Source organism: Canis aureus, unplaced genomic scaffold (assembly GCF_053574225.1).
Source record: "Canis aureus isolate CA01 unplaced genomic scaffold, VMU_Caureus_v.1.0 ptg000453l_RagTag, whole genome shotgun sequence".
Classification (NCBI taxonomy): domain Eukaryota; kingdom Metazoa; phylum Chordata; class Mammalia; order Carnivora; family Canidae; genus Canis; species Canis aureus.
The window spans coordinates 149548-167359 of record NW_027554626.1 but is presented as its reverse complement, the minus strand read 5'-3'; the positions used below and the strand labels follow the sequence as shown (position 1 = coordinate 167359).

The 17812-nt window shown below is 36.1% G+C and overlaps 2 long non-coding RNA genes across 8 annotated transcripts in view; one reads left to right on the top strand and one right to left on the bottom strand.

Moving 5' to 3' along the window:
* Window positions 1–728: 728 nt before the first annotated feature.
* On the bottom strand, window positions 729–17795 carry LOC144310134 (uncharacterized). The gene is made up of 3 exons (XR_013375838.1): window positions 17097–17795; window positions 5243–5430; window positions 729–3384 (listed from the first exon to the last, which is right to left on the bottom strand). It is a non-coding gene; the product is annotated as an uncharacterized LOC144310134 (long non-coding RNA).
* LOC144310133 (uncharacterized) overlaps window positions 14128–17812 on the top strand; it is a 116501-nt gene continuing 112816 nt past the window's right edge. The window contains exon 1 of one of the 7 annotated variants that reach the window (XR_013375837.1): window positions 14128–17741. This is a non-coding gene — a long non-coding RNA (uncharacterized LOC144310133). The remainder of the gene's footprint in view (window positions 17742–17812) is intronic. The other 6 variants (XR_013375834.1, XR_013375833.1, XR_013375836.1 and 3 more) reach the window with 6 other exon arrangements.

Genomic DNA, 17812 nt, shown 5'->3' with positions numbered 1-17812 from the left:
CCTCTTTATCAGTGTCTAAAATAAACATTAACTCATTTGTTTTAAGTTAATGGAACACAAATCCAACCATTAGGTTTTATGAACAAGAAAAAGATGTGACTCTTGATTATTCTTATCCAAATTTTGTGAAAAGATAGAGTAGCTAAGGGGGAAAAAGGAGTCAAGAAGAAAAAGGAAAACATTTAAGCTGGTATTTAGAGATATTTGGAGTACTCAAGCATGTGTCCGAAATCTATATGGGGACACCAATTTAAAAGATACTGCAAATTCTATTATAAATACCTCTCTAAATGTCAACACCACTGCAAAGGAAAGTAACAGTAACAATGAATTCAAATTATGATGAAAGGATTAGAGGATAAACACCAGATGAAGTTTTCCAAATTATCTAAATGGTTGTACATTTTGTATTCATGGTTTAGCAGACTGCTTCCTTTTTTCCTGCATAGCATGGGAAGGAGATTACAATGATAAAAAATAAGAATTATAGAGCTCTCATTCCATGATTAGGATAGGTGAATGACAAAAATAAAACAAGAAAACATGGAAATCTAATGCTATAATTAGGACAATTCTACACTTATTTTAATATTTTGTTACCTTAAATAAAAGTATGAAATATAAGGGACAATAATCTGAGATTAGGAAAAAATTCTTAGGAATATTCTCATAAGAGATAGCACAATAGAGTAATTTAAAAGATAAAGACAAAACTGGAGGAGCCAGACTCAGAATAAATTACCCATTTGTTAAAGTGAAATTGTAATCTTATCTTTAAAATGATGAATTCCTAAAATAACTATACAAAAGGCAGCAATCAATAATCCTAACTTTCATAAGAATAACAAGAAAATACTCCCCATCATCTTCCAAGTGGTCCTTAATAATACCTTTAAGAATCTACAACCCGTCTATAAGGTAAGTTAACGTAAATTTAGGTAACAATGATGGCTCCTGATAAACACAAGTAATTCATTACCTTAAAAAGCAGTAGAGCCTGGTAACTCAGAAAATTTACATATATTATGAATGACAGATGCATAGGAAGTTAAACTTTTTAAGACTTGAAGTATGGCAGACAAACACTCTCTCCCATAAAACCTGCTTGGCTTGGCATTACTTTTGGAAGCTGAATACCATGCTGGTAGAGCTGCAGGTATAACAATGTACGGTAAATCTTATGCTTCTTGTACTTTATGATTATGTCATAAAGAATATTTCTTACAACCATAGTAACCTGACTATATTTAGAGTGCAAAAATAACATATTCTATCAAAATCAACATTAAAAATCAACACTGGAATCCAAAAATTCCAGGTCTAGCAGCAAATTTCCTGAGATAAGTCATACTAGCTCTTTTTTCCCTAAACCTTACTAAGTTATATTCGTACATGTGTGTGTGTACATATTCTTTTCACCACTATGTTGAAGACTCAAGTTTTACAACTTTGTTGAACATCTTCAGAATTACTATAGTAGCAAAATAAGAATATTTCTCCTTTTCGTGCAATTATAAAGAATCCAGAACTCTTATTATATGTTGGCAGTAGTAAGCATGTTAGAAATAAACGTATGTTACCTTTAACCAAAACCTATATATAGATTGTAGTTTACAAATACAAAATATTTAGCAATACAGAATTTATTTAAAGGTGTCAGAGTTCTGTGAGGTTACTTCAATTCATGTCTATATAAATATCAATTGATCACAGGTGATGACAGCCGGGGCAAAGCAAGAAGAATGATGAAAATAGACCATGATAACTAGCTACACAATGAATGAAACCAAGAAATCTAAAGATTTCTTAGAGGGTGGATTTTGATTGGTTTATTATGGGAGAGTTAGAAGTCAACAGTCTTAGGATGAAATCTGAATAATCAGGAAGTCTACTTGGAACTTACATTCAGAGATGTTTCTAGGTGGTAGAGCCAATATGAGAAATCTAGCACTCACCATGATAAAATCATTAAAGAGAAGTCCAGAAAAATCTGCAACTTTGCAAAATGAAATAAAATCTTGCTGGTGCAAACAAACAAAAACCCAAATAAGTTAATCTCCTTACCGTTTAATCAACTTTGCATTTGACTATAACAAATACTTTGTTCTATTGCTCACGTTATTTTTCTGTTTTGTGATTATAAAAATCATTTGATAAAAATACAGGAAGTTGGTAAGGGTCAGAATTCAAGTCTATTGTTTTCATGAAGAATATCTGGGGGGCAGCCCCAGTGGCTCAGCGGTTTAGCGCTGCCTTCAGTCTAGGGTGTGATCCTGGAGACCTAGGATCAAGTCCCAAGTCAGGCTCCCTGCATGGAGCTTGCTTCTCCCTCTGCCTGTGTCTCTGCCTCTCTCTCTCTCTGTGTCTCTCATGAATATCTGGGAAATTATTAGAAGCCCTTCTCAGCCACAAATATTCAAAATGATTCCCAATACGCTGGCTATACCACTGCAAAAGATTTAAAAATAAAAAGATATCCTAGGCACCAAAGAACTCATGGCCAAGGATCTAGTCTCAGCTTCTAAGAGAGATGAAGATGTTAAGACCTAAATAAAAATCAAGAAATGGTAACAAATAGCATCCAGATGACAAGAATATTTCGAGGCATATGTGGCTTTCTAAAGATACTAAGTTGTAGATGAGCAAAAATTAGATGTTTAATATCAATAGTAAACTAGATTCTTGTATGCTTTAAGTCAGTGGACATGATCAGTTTTACTATCTATTGTTGAAGTGACTGTAGAAATGACAGCTATACCTCTGACACATGAGTCATGAAAAAATAATGACCAGGTTACCTCGAAGAATATAAAGAAGGCAACTTTTTGGAGTTTGTCACAGAAGTGTCTAAGAAAATACTGAACAATATGAATTATTTCAGGTACAGAATTATCAAGTCCCTTTTTACTTCCTGTCACAACGTTTTTCAAAGAATTAATGATAAATGTGCTTATATCTAGTCTTTTAACCTCCCTACACTTCTGGTGTTTAGGGTTCTGTATTTTATGAGAGTTAAGGCTGGGTTGTCCAATAACAAATAATTTAATAACCAAGTATAACACCTAGGCATCTAGAGCCTGAACTGAGGGAACAGTTCTTGTTCTTTATACATTCTTGTTTTATATATATATGTATATATTTTATATGTAGAGCTATATCTCTACAGTAAGAAGCTTTGCTGAAAAAGGAGAATAGATGATATTGTTTAGTTTTATAAAGATCTTGAGACAACCATATCATGTGTGTACTCTGTAGGCATCCAAGCAGCCATATAATTAACACAAATATCCTCAATGCATGGAGAAGAACCTTAGAATTCATTTGATCCAGCCTCCCATCCAATGTAGGATTCTCCTCAGTTTCTTAAAAATACAACATCGAGCACTAAAAAAAAAAAAAAAACAAACAAAAAAAAACAACATCAATTTATTGTGTAGTATCCTTTCCCCAACTATGCGGGGTATTCCTTCCTTCATCTCTGTGCCCACTATGACTATATATAAAAGAAGAGGGGGTTGAGACAAGATCTCACATATTTCTTCTAACTCACTGATTCTCATAAATATTTTGTTTGTTGTAATCTACTGAGCCTAAATATTATGTATGCCCTTAGGATTATACATTTTTTTCATACAGATGTTAAAGAAATACATACTCTTAAACCATAAAAATAAAAATTCATAGACTTTTTTTGTACTGGGAAAGTTTTTTCAAAAGCATCTATTATGTTATACTTAATAAGTATATGTAGTCATCTAGAAGAGAGATTTCTTCATATATTATTCTGAATGACTCCTTGCCAACAGGTGATAATGCCTTGGGGTTTCCTGATATATGCTGTGATCACTGGAATATTGCACTGCTACTAGAATTCTGATCTATGTGGTTTTTTTTTCTTAAAGTTGTTATTCAGTAAGGTCTCAAGTACAACACACTTCTCAGATGTTACTCTAGTTTATGCTCTGTTTTATAGCTGCTGGTAGGAGCATATGCATGCATTTGCAAACAAGGCTTGCATCATTGGGATGTAGATGTGACTTAAGCTTCAGTCAGTTTTAGTAAGTAATCAAGAAAGGCTATATTAATTTAATTTAATCTTAATGAAAATGAGAAATTACAAAGAATTTGTAAATTTAATTGGAGAAACAAGGGAGAAGGTTAAAAAGAGGTAAGGTTCTCTGAGGCTTAGTATAAGTTGTGTGTTTGACAAAGGGTCACCTATGTGGGATATGAATTAGAATCAGTAGTTATGAATGGAAAGACTGGTGAAAAAACTCAGTATAATTTGCTGAAGATAAACATACTTGTCAGCCATGTTCTAAGGCTTAATCATTTTTATTACTACTTCTATTTTGTCAATGGTAGTTAGGTACCAACTTGACACAAAACGAATTCTGTCTTCCAGATGTCGTTTTACTGGAGGTCTGAAGAACAGACCATGCTATCCTCTCTTTGTGGTATGTAGTATATGCAGCCATAATCTTCAAAATCACTATATCATAAATTTCTATCTACTTTAATATTCATTTTCACTTTGAGGTCCTTTTGACCATTTGATGACTTTCAGATCGCAATTCCTTTTAATACCTATTCTGCTTTATTGTTTTTCTCCTAATGCAGTAGTAGTTTCTATTTTAGAGGGGTAGAATCTCATCTTGTCTCCACTCCACATGTCTAAGTTCTCTGCATACTTTTATATTGCTTTGCTGCCCTTACTGCTATTTGCAATTTAATATAATCTGTGAATTTCATTAATATGCTTTTTCCTCTCTTTTCTACATCATTAATGCAGCACCTAGGTAAGACAGGACGTAACACTGATCCTTGCAGCACCTAGACATATTCGCCAATTTGATACATTTCCTTTTATGCTTTATCAATATTTTTTATGGTTCTCCAGCCAGGTTTGAATACATCTGACTCTGTTTATATCCAGGACAACTTGAATTAATTGTGCACAGATGTCATGAGACACTGCATCACGGCTTCACTAATTTGAGAAATACTACATCCCCTATATTTTTTCACTTACTAATATATCTACAAAACTCACATTTTCAGATTAGCTTAATATTTATGATTCTAACAATCTATATTTAGTTCTCTTTTAATACTCGTGCCATTATTTCATAGAGATAGATGATCTTCATTCTTTGAACACTCCTTTATTAAACTTTTAATTTTGTAACAATTTGAGATTTACAGAGAAGTTACAAAGATAGTAGAGTCAGTTCCCTCTTACCTTTTCCCCAGCTTTCCCTAATATTATCTTTAAAAATCACGGTAGAGTGACACCTGGGTGGCTCAGCAGTTGAGCGTCTACCTTCGGCTCAGGGCATGATCCTGGGGTCTGGGATGGAGTACCGTATCAGGCTTCCTGTGTGTCTGCCTCTCTCTCTCTCCGTCTCTCTCATAAATAAATAAATTAATCTTAAAAAAAAAAAAAAACCATGGTACATTTGTCAAAACTAAGAAGTTAACATTGATATAACATTATTAACTACAGATTTCATTCACATTCCACCCATGTCTGTCCAGTGATCTTTTTCTGTGCAAGGATCTAGGATACCACATTGCATTTAGTAGTTATGTTTCCTTAGTCTCGAATGATCTGTGACAATTTCTCAGTCTTCCCTTGTTTTTTATTCCATTGACACTTATGAAGCATGCTGGTCAGATATTTAGTAAAATGTCCCTCAATCTGGGTTTGTTGGACATTTTATTGTAATAAGACAGGGGTTATGTTTTCTGGAGAAGACTCCTACAAAGGCAAGATATCCTTCTCACTGTATCATACTAGGAGTATATGGTATTAGCAGTATTTATCACTGGTGATGCTAACTTTGATAACTTGGTTAAGGTGGTGTCTGCTAGATTTCTTCACAGCAAGTTAGAAATTTTCCCTTTCCATACTCTTCTATGCATTCTCAGTGGGGGGGTATTATAACATCCTCAAGGAAGTAAAAACTCATTCCTGCAGGCAAAAAAAATTTAACTCTTTTCATGCATAAAATAGTGGATATATAAATAGTACATAAAGAGATATACAGTGTATTTATGGTAATAAAATTTCACCTGGGTGAGGGGGGGCATTATGAAAAAATGTCTAAAAAGGTTCCTGTGTCTGTGTGGAGTCGGGGATGGTTTTTTAAAGGAGGAGGCTGGGGATCCCTGGGTGGCTCAGTGGTTTGGCGCCTGCCTTTGGCCCAGGGCGTGATCCTGGAGACCCGGAATCAAGTCCCGCGTCGGGCTCCTGGAATGGAGCCTGCTTCTCCCTCTGCCTGTGTCTCTGCCTCTCTCTTTCTGTCTCTATGTCTATCATGAATGAATGAATGAATGAATGAATGAATAAGTAAATAAATAAATCTTTAAAAAAATAATAAAATAAAGGGGGAGGCTGCTGGTAGATACTTCCCTATTCATTGGAAGCAATGAACCCCACATTGGAAGGGAGTAGAATTAAGCCCTAGCTCCTAAAAAGGAGAGAGTATATACACACATTATTTGGAATTTTTCTGTAAGGATATTTCTTTTCCTGTAAGTCATCATTTTGGTCCATTTTCTGTCAGTAGTATGTCAGGTCTGTGTTTCTGTAATGGTTTAGGTCTTCTAACAAGCATATCCAAATAGGATTAGGTAAGCAAAAGATTTGGGGATTTGCTTATAATAGGTGATGAGAAGGGAGCAAAGGAAGGTAAGAGAGCCTCCAGGCTGTGAAGGAAAAAGGGAAGAAGGAGGCCAGGTGGGAAGAGCATCAGACTGCAGCACAGTTCTAAGTAAGTTTTGGCTCAGTCAGTGGGAAGTCCTTGAGTCAAAGTATGCCAGTAAAGGAGTCCTGCATCTAATTGGAAAGGACCCGCTTTACAACACCCATATACAGTCATTGTCTGGAAGGATCACTTGGGAATCCTGGCCTTGGCATGAATTTGAGATTGGGTCTAAAAGGCAGCAGATGGGGTCATCAGTCATTTATGTTTCCCATAGCAGGAAATCTAAGCACTACATTTTCATGCCCATCACATTCCTTACTTTTATACAGTTGTATTAAAAGTCCAGAACTTATTTTTGAAATAATATTACCTAATTCTTTCCACATTCTAAGAAGTATGTTTTTATTTTTTGTTTTTCAAAACATAGCTGCATACAACACAGTAAGCAGCAATTTCTTAGAAAATATACCCTTATCAAAATATCAATAGCATTTTTCACAGAACTAAAAAATTATCCTAAATTTGTATGGAACCGGGCAGCCCCAGTGGCGCAGCGGTTTAGCGCCGCCTGCAGCCCAGGGTGTGATCCTGAAGACCCTGGATCGAGTCCCACGTCAGGCTCCCTGCATGGAGCCTGCTTCTCTCTCTGCCTGTGTCTCTGTCCCTCTCTCTCTCTCTCTCTCTCTCTCTGTCTTTCATGATAAATAAATAAAATCTTAAAAAAATGTAAAAAAACCCTAAATTTGTATGGAACCACCCAAGACCCCGAATAGCCAAAGCAATATTGAAAAAGAACAAAATTGGAGATATCACAATCCCAGATTTTAAGAGATACTACAAAGCTGTAATAACCAAAATGGTATGGTATTGGCACAAAAATAGATACACAGTTCGATAGAACAGAGAGCCCAGAAATAATCCCACAATTATATGGCCAGTTAATCTTTGACAAAGGAGATAAGAATATGTAATGGGAAAAAGACAGTCTCTTCAACAAATGGTGTTGGTAAAACTGGACAGCTATCTGCAAAACAATGAATGTGGACTGCTTCCTTATACTATACACAAACTTAATTCAAAATATATTAAAGACCTAAATGTAAGACAGGAAATCAGTAAAATCCTAGAAGAGAACAAAGCCAGAAACTTCTCTGACATCAGCCAGACAACTTTTTCTTAGATATGTCTCCTAAGGGAAGGGAAATAAAACAAAAATAAACTATTGGGACTACATCAAAATAAAAAGCTTCTAACACAGCAAAGGAAGGTCAACAAACTAAAAGACATCTACTGAATGGGAGAATATATTTGCAAATGATATATCCAATAAAGGGTTAGTATCCAAAATATATACAGAACTTCTACAACTCAGCACCAAAAATAAACCAATTAATAATGGGCTAAAGACTTGAATAAATATTTCTTCAGAGAAGACACAGAGATGACCAACATACACATGAAAAGATGCTCAACATCATTCATCAACAGGAAAATGCAAATCAAAACCACAATGAGGTATCATCACACACCTGTCAGAATGGCTACAAAAAAAAATACTAGAAACGAGTGTTGGTCAAGTTGCAGAGAAAAAGGAACCCTTGTGCACTGTTGGTAGGAATGCAAACTGGAGCAGCTCAAATGGAAAACAGTATGGAGGGTCCTCAAAAAATTCAAAATAGATTTACCTTGTGATCCAGTAATTCCATTACCAGGTATTTACCCCCAAAATAAGAAAACATCAATTGGAAAAGATACATGTACCCCTAGGTTTACTGCAACATTATTTACAAGAGTCAAATTATGGAGCCCAAGTTTCTAATAATATATGAATGAGTTAAAAAGATGTGGTATATACACACACACACACACACACACACACACACACAAAATGGAATATTACTAAGCCATAAAATAGAATGAAATCCTTCTATTTACAACAACATGGATGGATCTAAAAGGTATAATGGCAAGTGTAATAAGCTAGTCAGAGAAAGACCAATACTATATGATTTCCCTCACATGTGGAATATAAGAAACAAACAAGCAAAGAAAAAAGGAACAAAAAAACAGACTCTTAACTATAGGGAACTGATGGCACCAGAGGGGAGGTGGGTACAAGGATGGGTGAAATAAGAGTACACTTATGATGAGCACTGGGTAATGTATAGAATTACAGTGGAATTAAAAGTAATAATTTTTTTAATTAAAAAAAGAAAATAAAGGAAATCCTCACACGTGCTCCAACAAAGATGAACCTTGAGGACATAATGCTAAATGAAATAGGCCAGTCACAAAAAGACAAATACTGTATGGGTTCTATACACAAGGTACCTACAGTAGTCAAATTCATGGAGACAGAAAGCAGAAATGTCAGGTACTTGTGGGAAAGGGAATGGGGAACTGTGGCTTAATTGGTATAGAGTTTCAATATTGCAAGATGAAAAGAGATCTAGGGATTAGTTGCAGAACAATGTCAATGTACTTAACACTACTGAAATACAAACTTAAAAAGATGATTAAGATGGTAAGTTTTATGTTATTTTACCACAATTTTTTAAAAGTCAGTTAATTGTTTAGAGCAAAAATAGCAATATGTATTTTTGAGCTTATAGAAAGTATAGATGTAAAAATAATGACAAAATTAGTACAAAGAATGAGAGGGAAGTATATAAAATTACATTGCTGTAAGGGAAGTTATAAGTGAAGTAGTATAACACTAATCCAAGGTAGACTGTGATAATTTAAGTACGTATATTTCATTTCTAAAGGATCCTATTAAATTACAACACAAGTATATATGACCAAGCAGACAAATGAGGAGATAGAATAGAAACCGAAAAAATACTCGATTAACCTAAAAGAACATAGGAGAAGAGGAATGAAAGAACAGAGAATACAGGGGACATATAGAAAACAAGTATCAAGATGACAGAGTTAAATTCAACCACATCAGTAATTAAATTTAACTTAAACACACCAATTTAAAAATATTCTTACAAAATACATTGACAAATATTAACAGCCTTATTTACGAAACCTTTTTATTTTTTTTAAGAAACCTTTCTAAAAATAGGATTTTAACATGAAAATTTATATATCGATATAATGGCTCATTCTTCATATAGTTATGATTTTACCGTATGTCATGGTTATTTATAAATATATATGTTCTATTAGTTGCCTGTATTACAGATATTTAAAAAATGCTTCTAATGAGACATACTATAACATTTCTCTATGACAAAAAGGAGATGGTACAAAATCAAGAAAATTTCTACTAAGTGAGTTATTTTTAGGGGGATTTTTCTTCTTCAATGAATTTCATTCTAAACCATGTCTTGCTGTTTTCTTCAATTGTTTCTATGGTCTCTATTTTTTTTTTTTTAAGATTTATTCATTTATTCAACAGAGAGAGAGGGAGTACGGGTGTTTGTAAGCAGGTGAAGCAGCAGGCAAAGGGAGAGGGACAAATAGGTCCCCCTCTGAGCCGAAAGCCCAACGTGGGGGTCGATCTCAAGATCCAGAGATCATGACCTGAGCCGACGGCATAGGTGTAACCAACTGAGCCATGTATGCAGGCGCCCCTGTATCTTTTCAGTTTTATAGATTTTACAGAAATAGAAACTAAAAAAATATTTCAATATCTTGTTTCTTTTTTTTCTTGCCATGCCAGAATGCTATTTATTTATTATTTTTTTATTGGAGTTCAATTTCTTAAGTTTCTTAATAAAATTATTTACATATCAAGCAAAGTTCATAGTAGCAAACAGATTTTTTTTTTAAGATTTATTTATTCATGAGAGACACAGGGAGAGCATAGAGAGAGGCAGAGACCTAAGCAGAGGATTTGATCCCAGGGCTTGATCCCAGTCACAGGATTTGATCCCAGGACTCTGAGATCACAACCTGAGCCAAAGGCAGATGCTCAACCCCTGAGCAACCCAGGTGCCCTCAAACAGATTTTTTTATATGGAAATATCTAAATGTGAGACAGGAATCCATCAAAATCCTAGAGAACACAGGCAGCAACCTCTTCTACTTCAGCTGCAGATGAACTTCTTGCTAAACACATCTCCAAAGGCAAGAGAAACAAAAGCAAAAATGAAATACGGGACTTCATCAAGATAAAAAGCTTTTGCACAGCAAAGGAAATAGCAAAACTAAAAGGCAACCCACAGAATAGGAGAAGATATTTGCAGACATTTCTGATAAAGGGTTAGTATCCAAAATCTATGAAGAACTTACCAAACTCAACACTCAAAAAAACAAAAAAATCCAGTAAAGAAATGGACAGAAAACATGAACATATATCCAAAGAAGACATTACATACAAATGTCTAACAGACACATGAAAAAATGCTCAACATCACTAGGCATCAAGGAAATACAAATCAAAACCACATGAAATACCATCTCACACTGGTCAGAAAGGCTAAATGAACAACTCCGGAAACAAGAGATGTTGGTGAGGATGTGGAGAAAGGAGAACCCTCTTAAGCTATTGGTGGGAATGCAAACGGGTACATTCTGGAAAACAGTATAGAGGTTCCTCAAAAAGTTAAAAATAGAGTTACCTTCCAACTCAGTAATTGCACTAGTAGGTATTTATCCAAAGAATACAAACATAGTGATTTGAAAGGGCACATGCACCCCAGTGCTGATAGCAGCAATGTCCATAATAACCAAACTATGGAAAGAGCCCAGATGTCTACTGGCAGATAAATGGATAAAGAAGATGTGATATATACATACATACATACATTCACATAATGGAATATTACTCAGCCATCAAAAAGAATGAAATCTTGGCATTTGCAATGTGGATGGAACTAGCGTGTATTACGCTAAGTGAAATAACTCAGAAAAAGACAAATACCATATGATTTCATTCATATGTGGAATTTAAGAAACAAAACAGATGACCATAGGGGAAAGGAAGGAAAAATAAGACTAAAACAGAGAGGAAGGCAAACCATAAGAGACTCTTAACTATAGGAAACACAACTGAGGGTTACTGGAGGGGAAGTGGTTGGGGGGCTGGGATAATTGGGTGATAGGCATTAAGGAGGGCACTTGATATAATGAGGACTAGGTGTTACAATCAACTAATGAATCACTAAATTCTACCCCTAAAGCTCATAATATACTGTATGCTAACTAGAATTAATTTATATAAAAAGTTTGAAAAAAAATCTATGTTATCCTAATGATGCATGTTTACTTTTAGTATTATCATGGCCCTTTTATTTCTTTATTTCATTTGATCCTGCTCTTAAGAATTATTTTTTATTGTTACAAAAAATGGAAATCTCTAACAGATTTTAAGTATCTTCCTCAGTTACCTCTTTCACATAATGACAATCTCATTTCTTTTCTCCAGTTTCATTGAGATATAATTGGTATACACCACTGTACAAGTTTAGGGTGTACAACATAATTGTCTGACCTACATATATTGTGAAAAGATTACCATAATGTTTAGTTCTCATCTATCATCTTATATAGATACAATAAGCAAAAAACAAAAAAGTTCCTTGTGATGAGAAGTCTTAGGATTTACACTCTTAACTTCACATGTATCATATAGCAATGCAAACTATAATCAACATAAAAGGTACATTACATCCCTATTACTATTTATCTACCATTAGAAGTTTGTACTTCCCCTACCGGGGTACCTCCCCTCCCCCGCCTCTCATAACAACAAACCTGACCTCTTTTTTGAGCTTTGTTTTTACACTCCACATGTGAGATCATACAGTATCTGTCACCCTCCAACTTATTTCACATAGCCTAATACCTTCAAGGTCCATCCCTGTTGCTACAAATGGCAGGATTTCCTTGTTTTGCTTTTTTATGGCTAATATTTTACTGTGTGTGTATATCACAGCATTTTTATCCATTCATCTTTTGATGGACACTTAGGTTGTTTCCCTGTCTTGGTTATTGTAAATAATCCTGTGAACATGGGGGTGTAGATATTTTTTTCTTCACATTGTAAATTATGCCTAATCATCCCTAGCTTAAATTTTCTTGCCATCATTTATTTTTCAACTCATACCAACCACACAGTTGTGTAAAACCCCCTCTATTAAAGGGTACCAAATAGATCTTCACGTTCACCCCATAACCCTTGTAGTTCTCATCCACACTCGACGATATATTCTTTATTTAAGACTCTTGGTTTTGGTTTTTCCAAGTGTTCTCTCCACCTTCTCTTTCATATGTTGCCTCCTTCATCTCAAGATCTCTAAGAAAACTAATGCCCCAATTTTCTCCATGACTCTCTTCTTTTTCCTTTCTCTCTCTCTCTCTCTCAGGAATCTTTGTTTTTATCACAAGGGTTTTCCAAATTTTTCTTCACCCTGTACCTTTCCCAGGCTCTCACACTGAATTTCTTCCTGTTAAATAGCTCCATAGATGAACTTCATTTCCCTCTAAACCAAATACCGAGTGTCTATTAATGGCTTATCATCTTCCCTTTCACTCAAGATTTAATCTTTAGATTTTTTTAAACTTCCTTCTTACAATGGTCCACAGATCAATGTGTTCTTAAATTGAGGTCTTAAATTAAAAGATTAAACAACCTAAATAAAAATCATGAGTCAGGGTTGTTAAAAATGCAGATTCAGTGCCTCACCCTGGACTAACTAGGATTTCACAGGAGAGTCGCAACCTGCTTTTTAAACAAACATCCCATCTAAGTCTTAGGCACACTATGTTTGGGAACTAGTGCATTATATCAAGTATCATCTAATTCTGCAGATTCTACCTTTTCGATGTTTCTCATTTGGTTCTCTCCTTTCCTGTGGCCTTTACCCTAGTTTCAGGCTGCTTAATCTTTTAGCTGGACATCAGTAATAGGACTTCCTTGCCTCTAGGATATTTTCCATTCTAATTCATCCTACACACTGGAGTCTTATTAATCTTACTAAGTCACAGCTCTGCTCATATAATGTGACAAGAATTTATTGAGAGCATACTATATACTAGGTGCTCTAGGGCAGGAGGTTCCAAATGGGGCTGATAATCAGTCATTAAATGAAAGAAGCCTTTTCAAAATAGATTCTCTATCACCCCTCCAGGCCTATTAAATTAGAATCTCCAGAAATAGAGTTGAGAAGTTTATTTTTAAAAAGTTCCCCCAGGTGACTCTGATACTTTTGGGCAACATGAGATTGGTTAATATAAAGACTAAGACATTCTTGTGTATTTCAGAGTATACTGGGAAAGATGGGAACATATACAAATAGCTACCATATAATACATTGATTAATGCTGTATAACAAGTACCATGGGCCGTAGGAAAGATTAATTCTAACTGCATTAAATACCTTTAATAACACACCTAGCTGGAAGAAATCTTTTCCTCCTCTAATTTCCCACAGTACTTTATCTATAATTCTCCTAAAGTCTCACTTTTATCTTGCACTATAATTATTTTTGTCTATGTTTCATGTCTTCTACAGGATACTTCAGGGAAAAGCTTTGGCTTTAGGAGGGCAAATAATCTGACAGGGAATTTTTTGAGTTCTAGTTTATTTACAGGATAGACCTGTATCAAAATAAATAAACATAAATCATGCATAGTTATACACTTAATAAATAAATAAAATCTCAAAAATAGGATGTCCCCGTAACTCTCGGATATATGAGGCCAAATTTGAGGATTTTAATCACACTACAGCATTCAGTAAAGTTCTTTCAACACAGCAGGTACTCAATACAAAGTTATGTATGAACCAATGGGATTTGGGGAAAAATGCCTTTGGATATAGAAAAACATACTTAATATGTCCAGCATCTATCATAAAAGGTTATAGATTCCAAATGAAATAATATGCTGGTGGTTTTTGCAAACCAATGCCTGTAAGCCAAAACCAGTTAGTCTGTTTGTTTTGTTGGAATAGCCCAGTATTATTAGGGTGTTTGTTTATAAATTTTAATTTAAATGTCTTTCGCTCAGGCAGATATTCTGATTTACCACAGGCTCTACTACTTCCTATTATCTCACATTAATCTGATTACATATTTATGTCTATATAAATGGTCTAAATAGGAGAGTGCTAATCGTGACAGACAACTGCTCCCAACCATTTGTGCTTTTTAATTGTTGCCTATTATGGGCTGGACTGTGTGCAGCCCCCATCAAACCCCCATATTCCTATGTTGAAGTCTTAACCTCCAGCTTCTCAGAATGCAGTCATATTTGAAGACCAGATCTTTAAAGAGGTAAATAAGCTTTAGGATAGTATGAATCGTGTTTTTAATATTTTATTTATTTATTCATGAGAGACACAGAGACATAGGCAGAGGGAGAAGCAGGCTCCTTGCAGGGATCCCGATGTGGGACTCGATCCCAGGACCTGGGATCACGCCCCAAGCCAAAGGCAGATGCTCAACCGCTGAGCCACTCAGGCATCCCTGAATCGTGTTCTTTTAAGAAATTTGGACACAGAAGTTTACATACATATAGGAAAGACCATGCAAAGACCAAGACAGAACATGGCCATCTATATAATCCAAGGAGAGAGGCCTCGGGATGAAATCAACCCTAACAACTTGATCTTGGACTTCCTACACTCTAGAATTTAAGATAATAAAATTCTACTGTTTAAGCCCCCCCAGTCTGTAGTATTTTGTTAAGGGTGTCTGAGCAAACTAATACAGCTACCCAACTATATTTAATATTAATCTTAGGCATTTTTATATCAAAATCATGTTTACCATGTGCAAGTCATTCTGCCAGTACACTGATAAATATCATTCTAAGCATCTTAGAACCTAGTAGATGATGCAAACTATACGTACAATACATTTAATCAACATTAAGAAACATTACAAGATCCAAAGCAAAAATGCCATATAAAGAGCACATTATAATTCTATATGCGGGCTACATCTCAAAAACTTCAAAATTCGACCTAGGTCTTGAAGGATAAGTAAGATTCAGCAAAGCTGTGTGGAAAGGACATCTGGGTGAGAGGAACAGCATACAAAGTCAAATGTCTACTATTTGTAGAAACATTTTTTCCAAGTATAAGTACATCTAACAAGTCCAAGTTTCCTTTCTCAACCCTAAAGTCACTAATCATTTTTAAATTAATGACCAAGTCCTTATAAAATTTAGGCTTTTTTTTCCCTGCCAGATAAATAACAGTCCAAATGACTTTGTTCAGTACAATACTGACATCCAAAGGTCATTCTAGTTCATCTCTAAGATCTCTTGGGCATCTGCTAAGATTTAGTTTTATCTTCAAATGATCTGTGAAGGCAGTTAAGGTGCTCATGGAACATTCTCTTTTGACGTTCTGGCCATTTTTTTTTCATCTCTTGCCTATATATCAAACCTTATCACATTAGAATGGCTCTATAATGCAGGTGGTCTGTGTTTTCTTAAGTGCCTCCTCTTCTGCAGAATGTATTACACAGTTCATTAATGCTTCATACCTAAGCATTCTAATGTATTTAATTTTTTATTTAATGAAATTTCTAACCTACAGGCTGAGGAAGTTATTCAAAAGGTCTCATCCAAGCTACAGGAAAAGTGCTCATTAGCAGGGAGTTTTGAAGATGAAATATTAAGAAAGAGGTTGGAGGGACCTAAAGATAGATAGATCTAAGCCTTCATAAATACTTCCCTGCCCTAATTCTAGAGGAATAAATTCTTCCTGATAGGCAGGGAAGTTTTGGTGAAGTTTTCTACAAGACTTTGGTGACAAGAATTTAACAGTGACTTTTGCTGCTTCTTAAAACATGTGTTTCAAAGCAGCAAGGTCTTTTTAGAAGAATTATGTGTCTTTGAAGAGCCTTATTTCCCCCCTATCATTTCAATGTTTACTTTCATAAGTAAGACTGGAGTGAGACCAATACCGTCCAATGAGATTCACGTTGAACCGAAGGCGCCATACTTAGCACCTAGCTCCAATTATTTTAGATTACAATGATTCTCGGAAAGAAAGGAGACAGCTGAATCGGTTGGATTCCTGGAACGGTTTAGGCTCAAAGCACCTGGCTATTTTACCGTCTGCCTTTAGATTTGTGGGAGATCAGGAACTTAAGTCAGAGAAGCTTTGCGACTGTACAGAAAATTTGAAAATTCAGGTCTTTGTCCATTACCAAGTTAGGGCGGAATTTGGCAGTCAGGAAGAACCAAAATTTTAAATTTAACAGTACGTCGAATGGCGCCCGTGTTTTAAAACTACAAAACGTGTACAGTGAAGTAAAAAAAATCCGCACTCTAAGTTACTGAACTTCCTTTTTTTTTTCTTTTCTTTCTTTTTTTTTTTTCTTTTTAATCACCCGCTCCTCTCCTCGAGTGACGAAGTGGACTAGGGTTTCTATAAACCCTTACTTAACGAGAGGGTAGGGTTACCACACGCTTACCTTAGGGCAACAACTTGCACTTTGTAACTGGACAGGAATATCGTTTGATGACAGAGAAGGGTAAAGGAAACGCAGGCCTGTGGCGGGACCCCACCGCACGCCCACCTTTACTCTCGAGGAACCTGCCTCAGCCCGCCAGCTCCTCCTTCAGCTTGGCAAGGCTGCTTTTCCCGCGGAGTCTCGTCTTCCGGCCACAAGTCACCTTGGCCCGCCCACCCGGAAGCCGTCGTCTTGGCAACAGAGTATCGTCCCGCCCTTATTTCCCTCGCCACGCCCACCGACTTGGGCGTCTGGCGCTGGTCTGGCTTTGATTGGTCGATCTCTGCCTCACTCTACGAGACGTTTGGGGCGGCGCGACTCCAGCCCTCGTATTTGAATTTGTGGCGCGTAGAGTTCGTGAGGTGCTGAAGGGTGGCTGGGCGTCTTCCTGGAGCCCGTATCTTGTGGTGAGCGACCCTGAGGGGAAAAAATGACAAAAAGGACGGCGGGAGGTGGAGGCGCCCTGAGTCAACGTGGCCGTCTCGAGATGGGAGACTTCAGCCGAGCTGCGTCAGTCGCCTGAGGCAGGACCTCTCTTCGCGTCCTCACAGCCTTTAGGTTCGTCCTCACGTATTCCCTGCGATGTAGACTGCACGTCGGCCCTCGGTCAGTCGCCCCTGAAGGAAGGCTCCTCCTAACGCCACCTTCCCTCTTTCTTCAGTGCCTCTCTCTTCCCC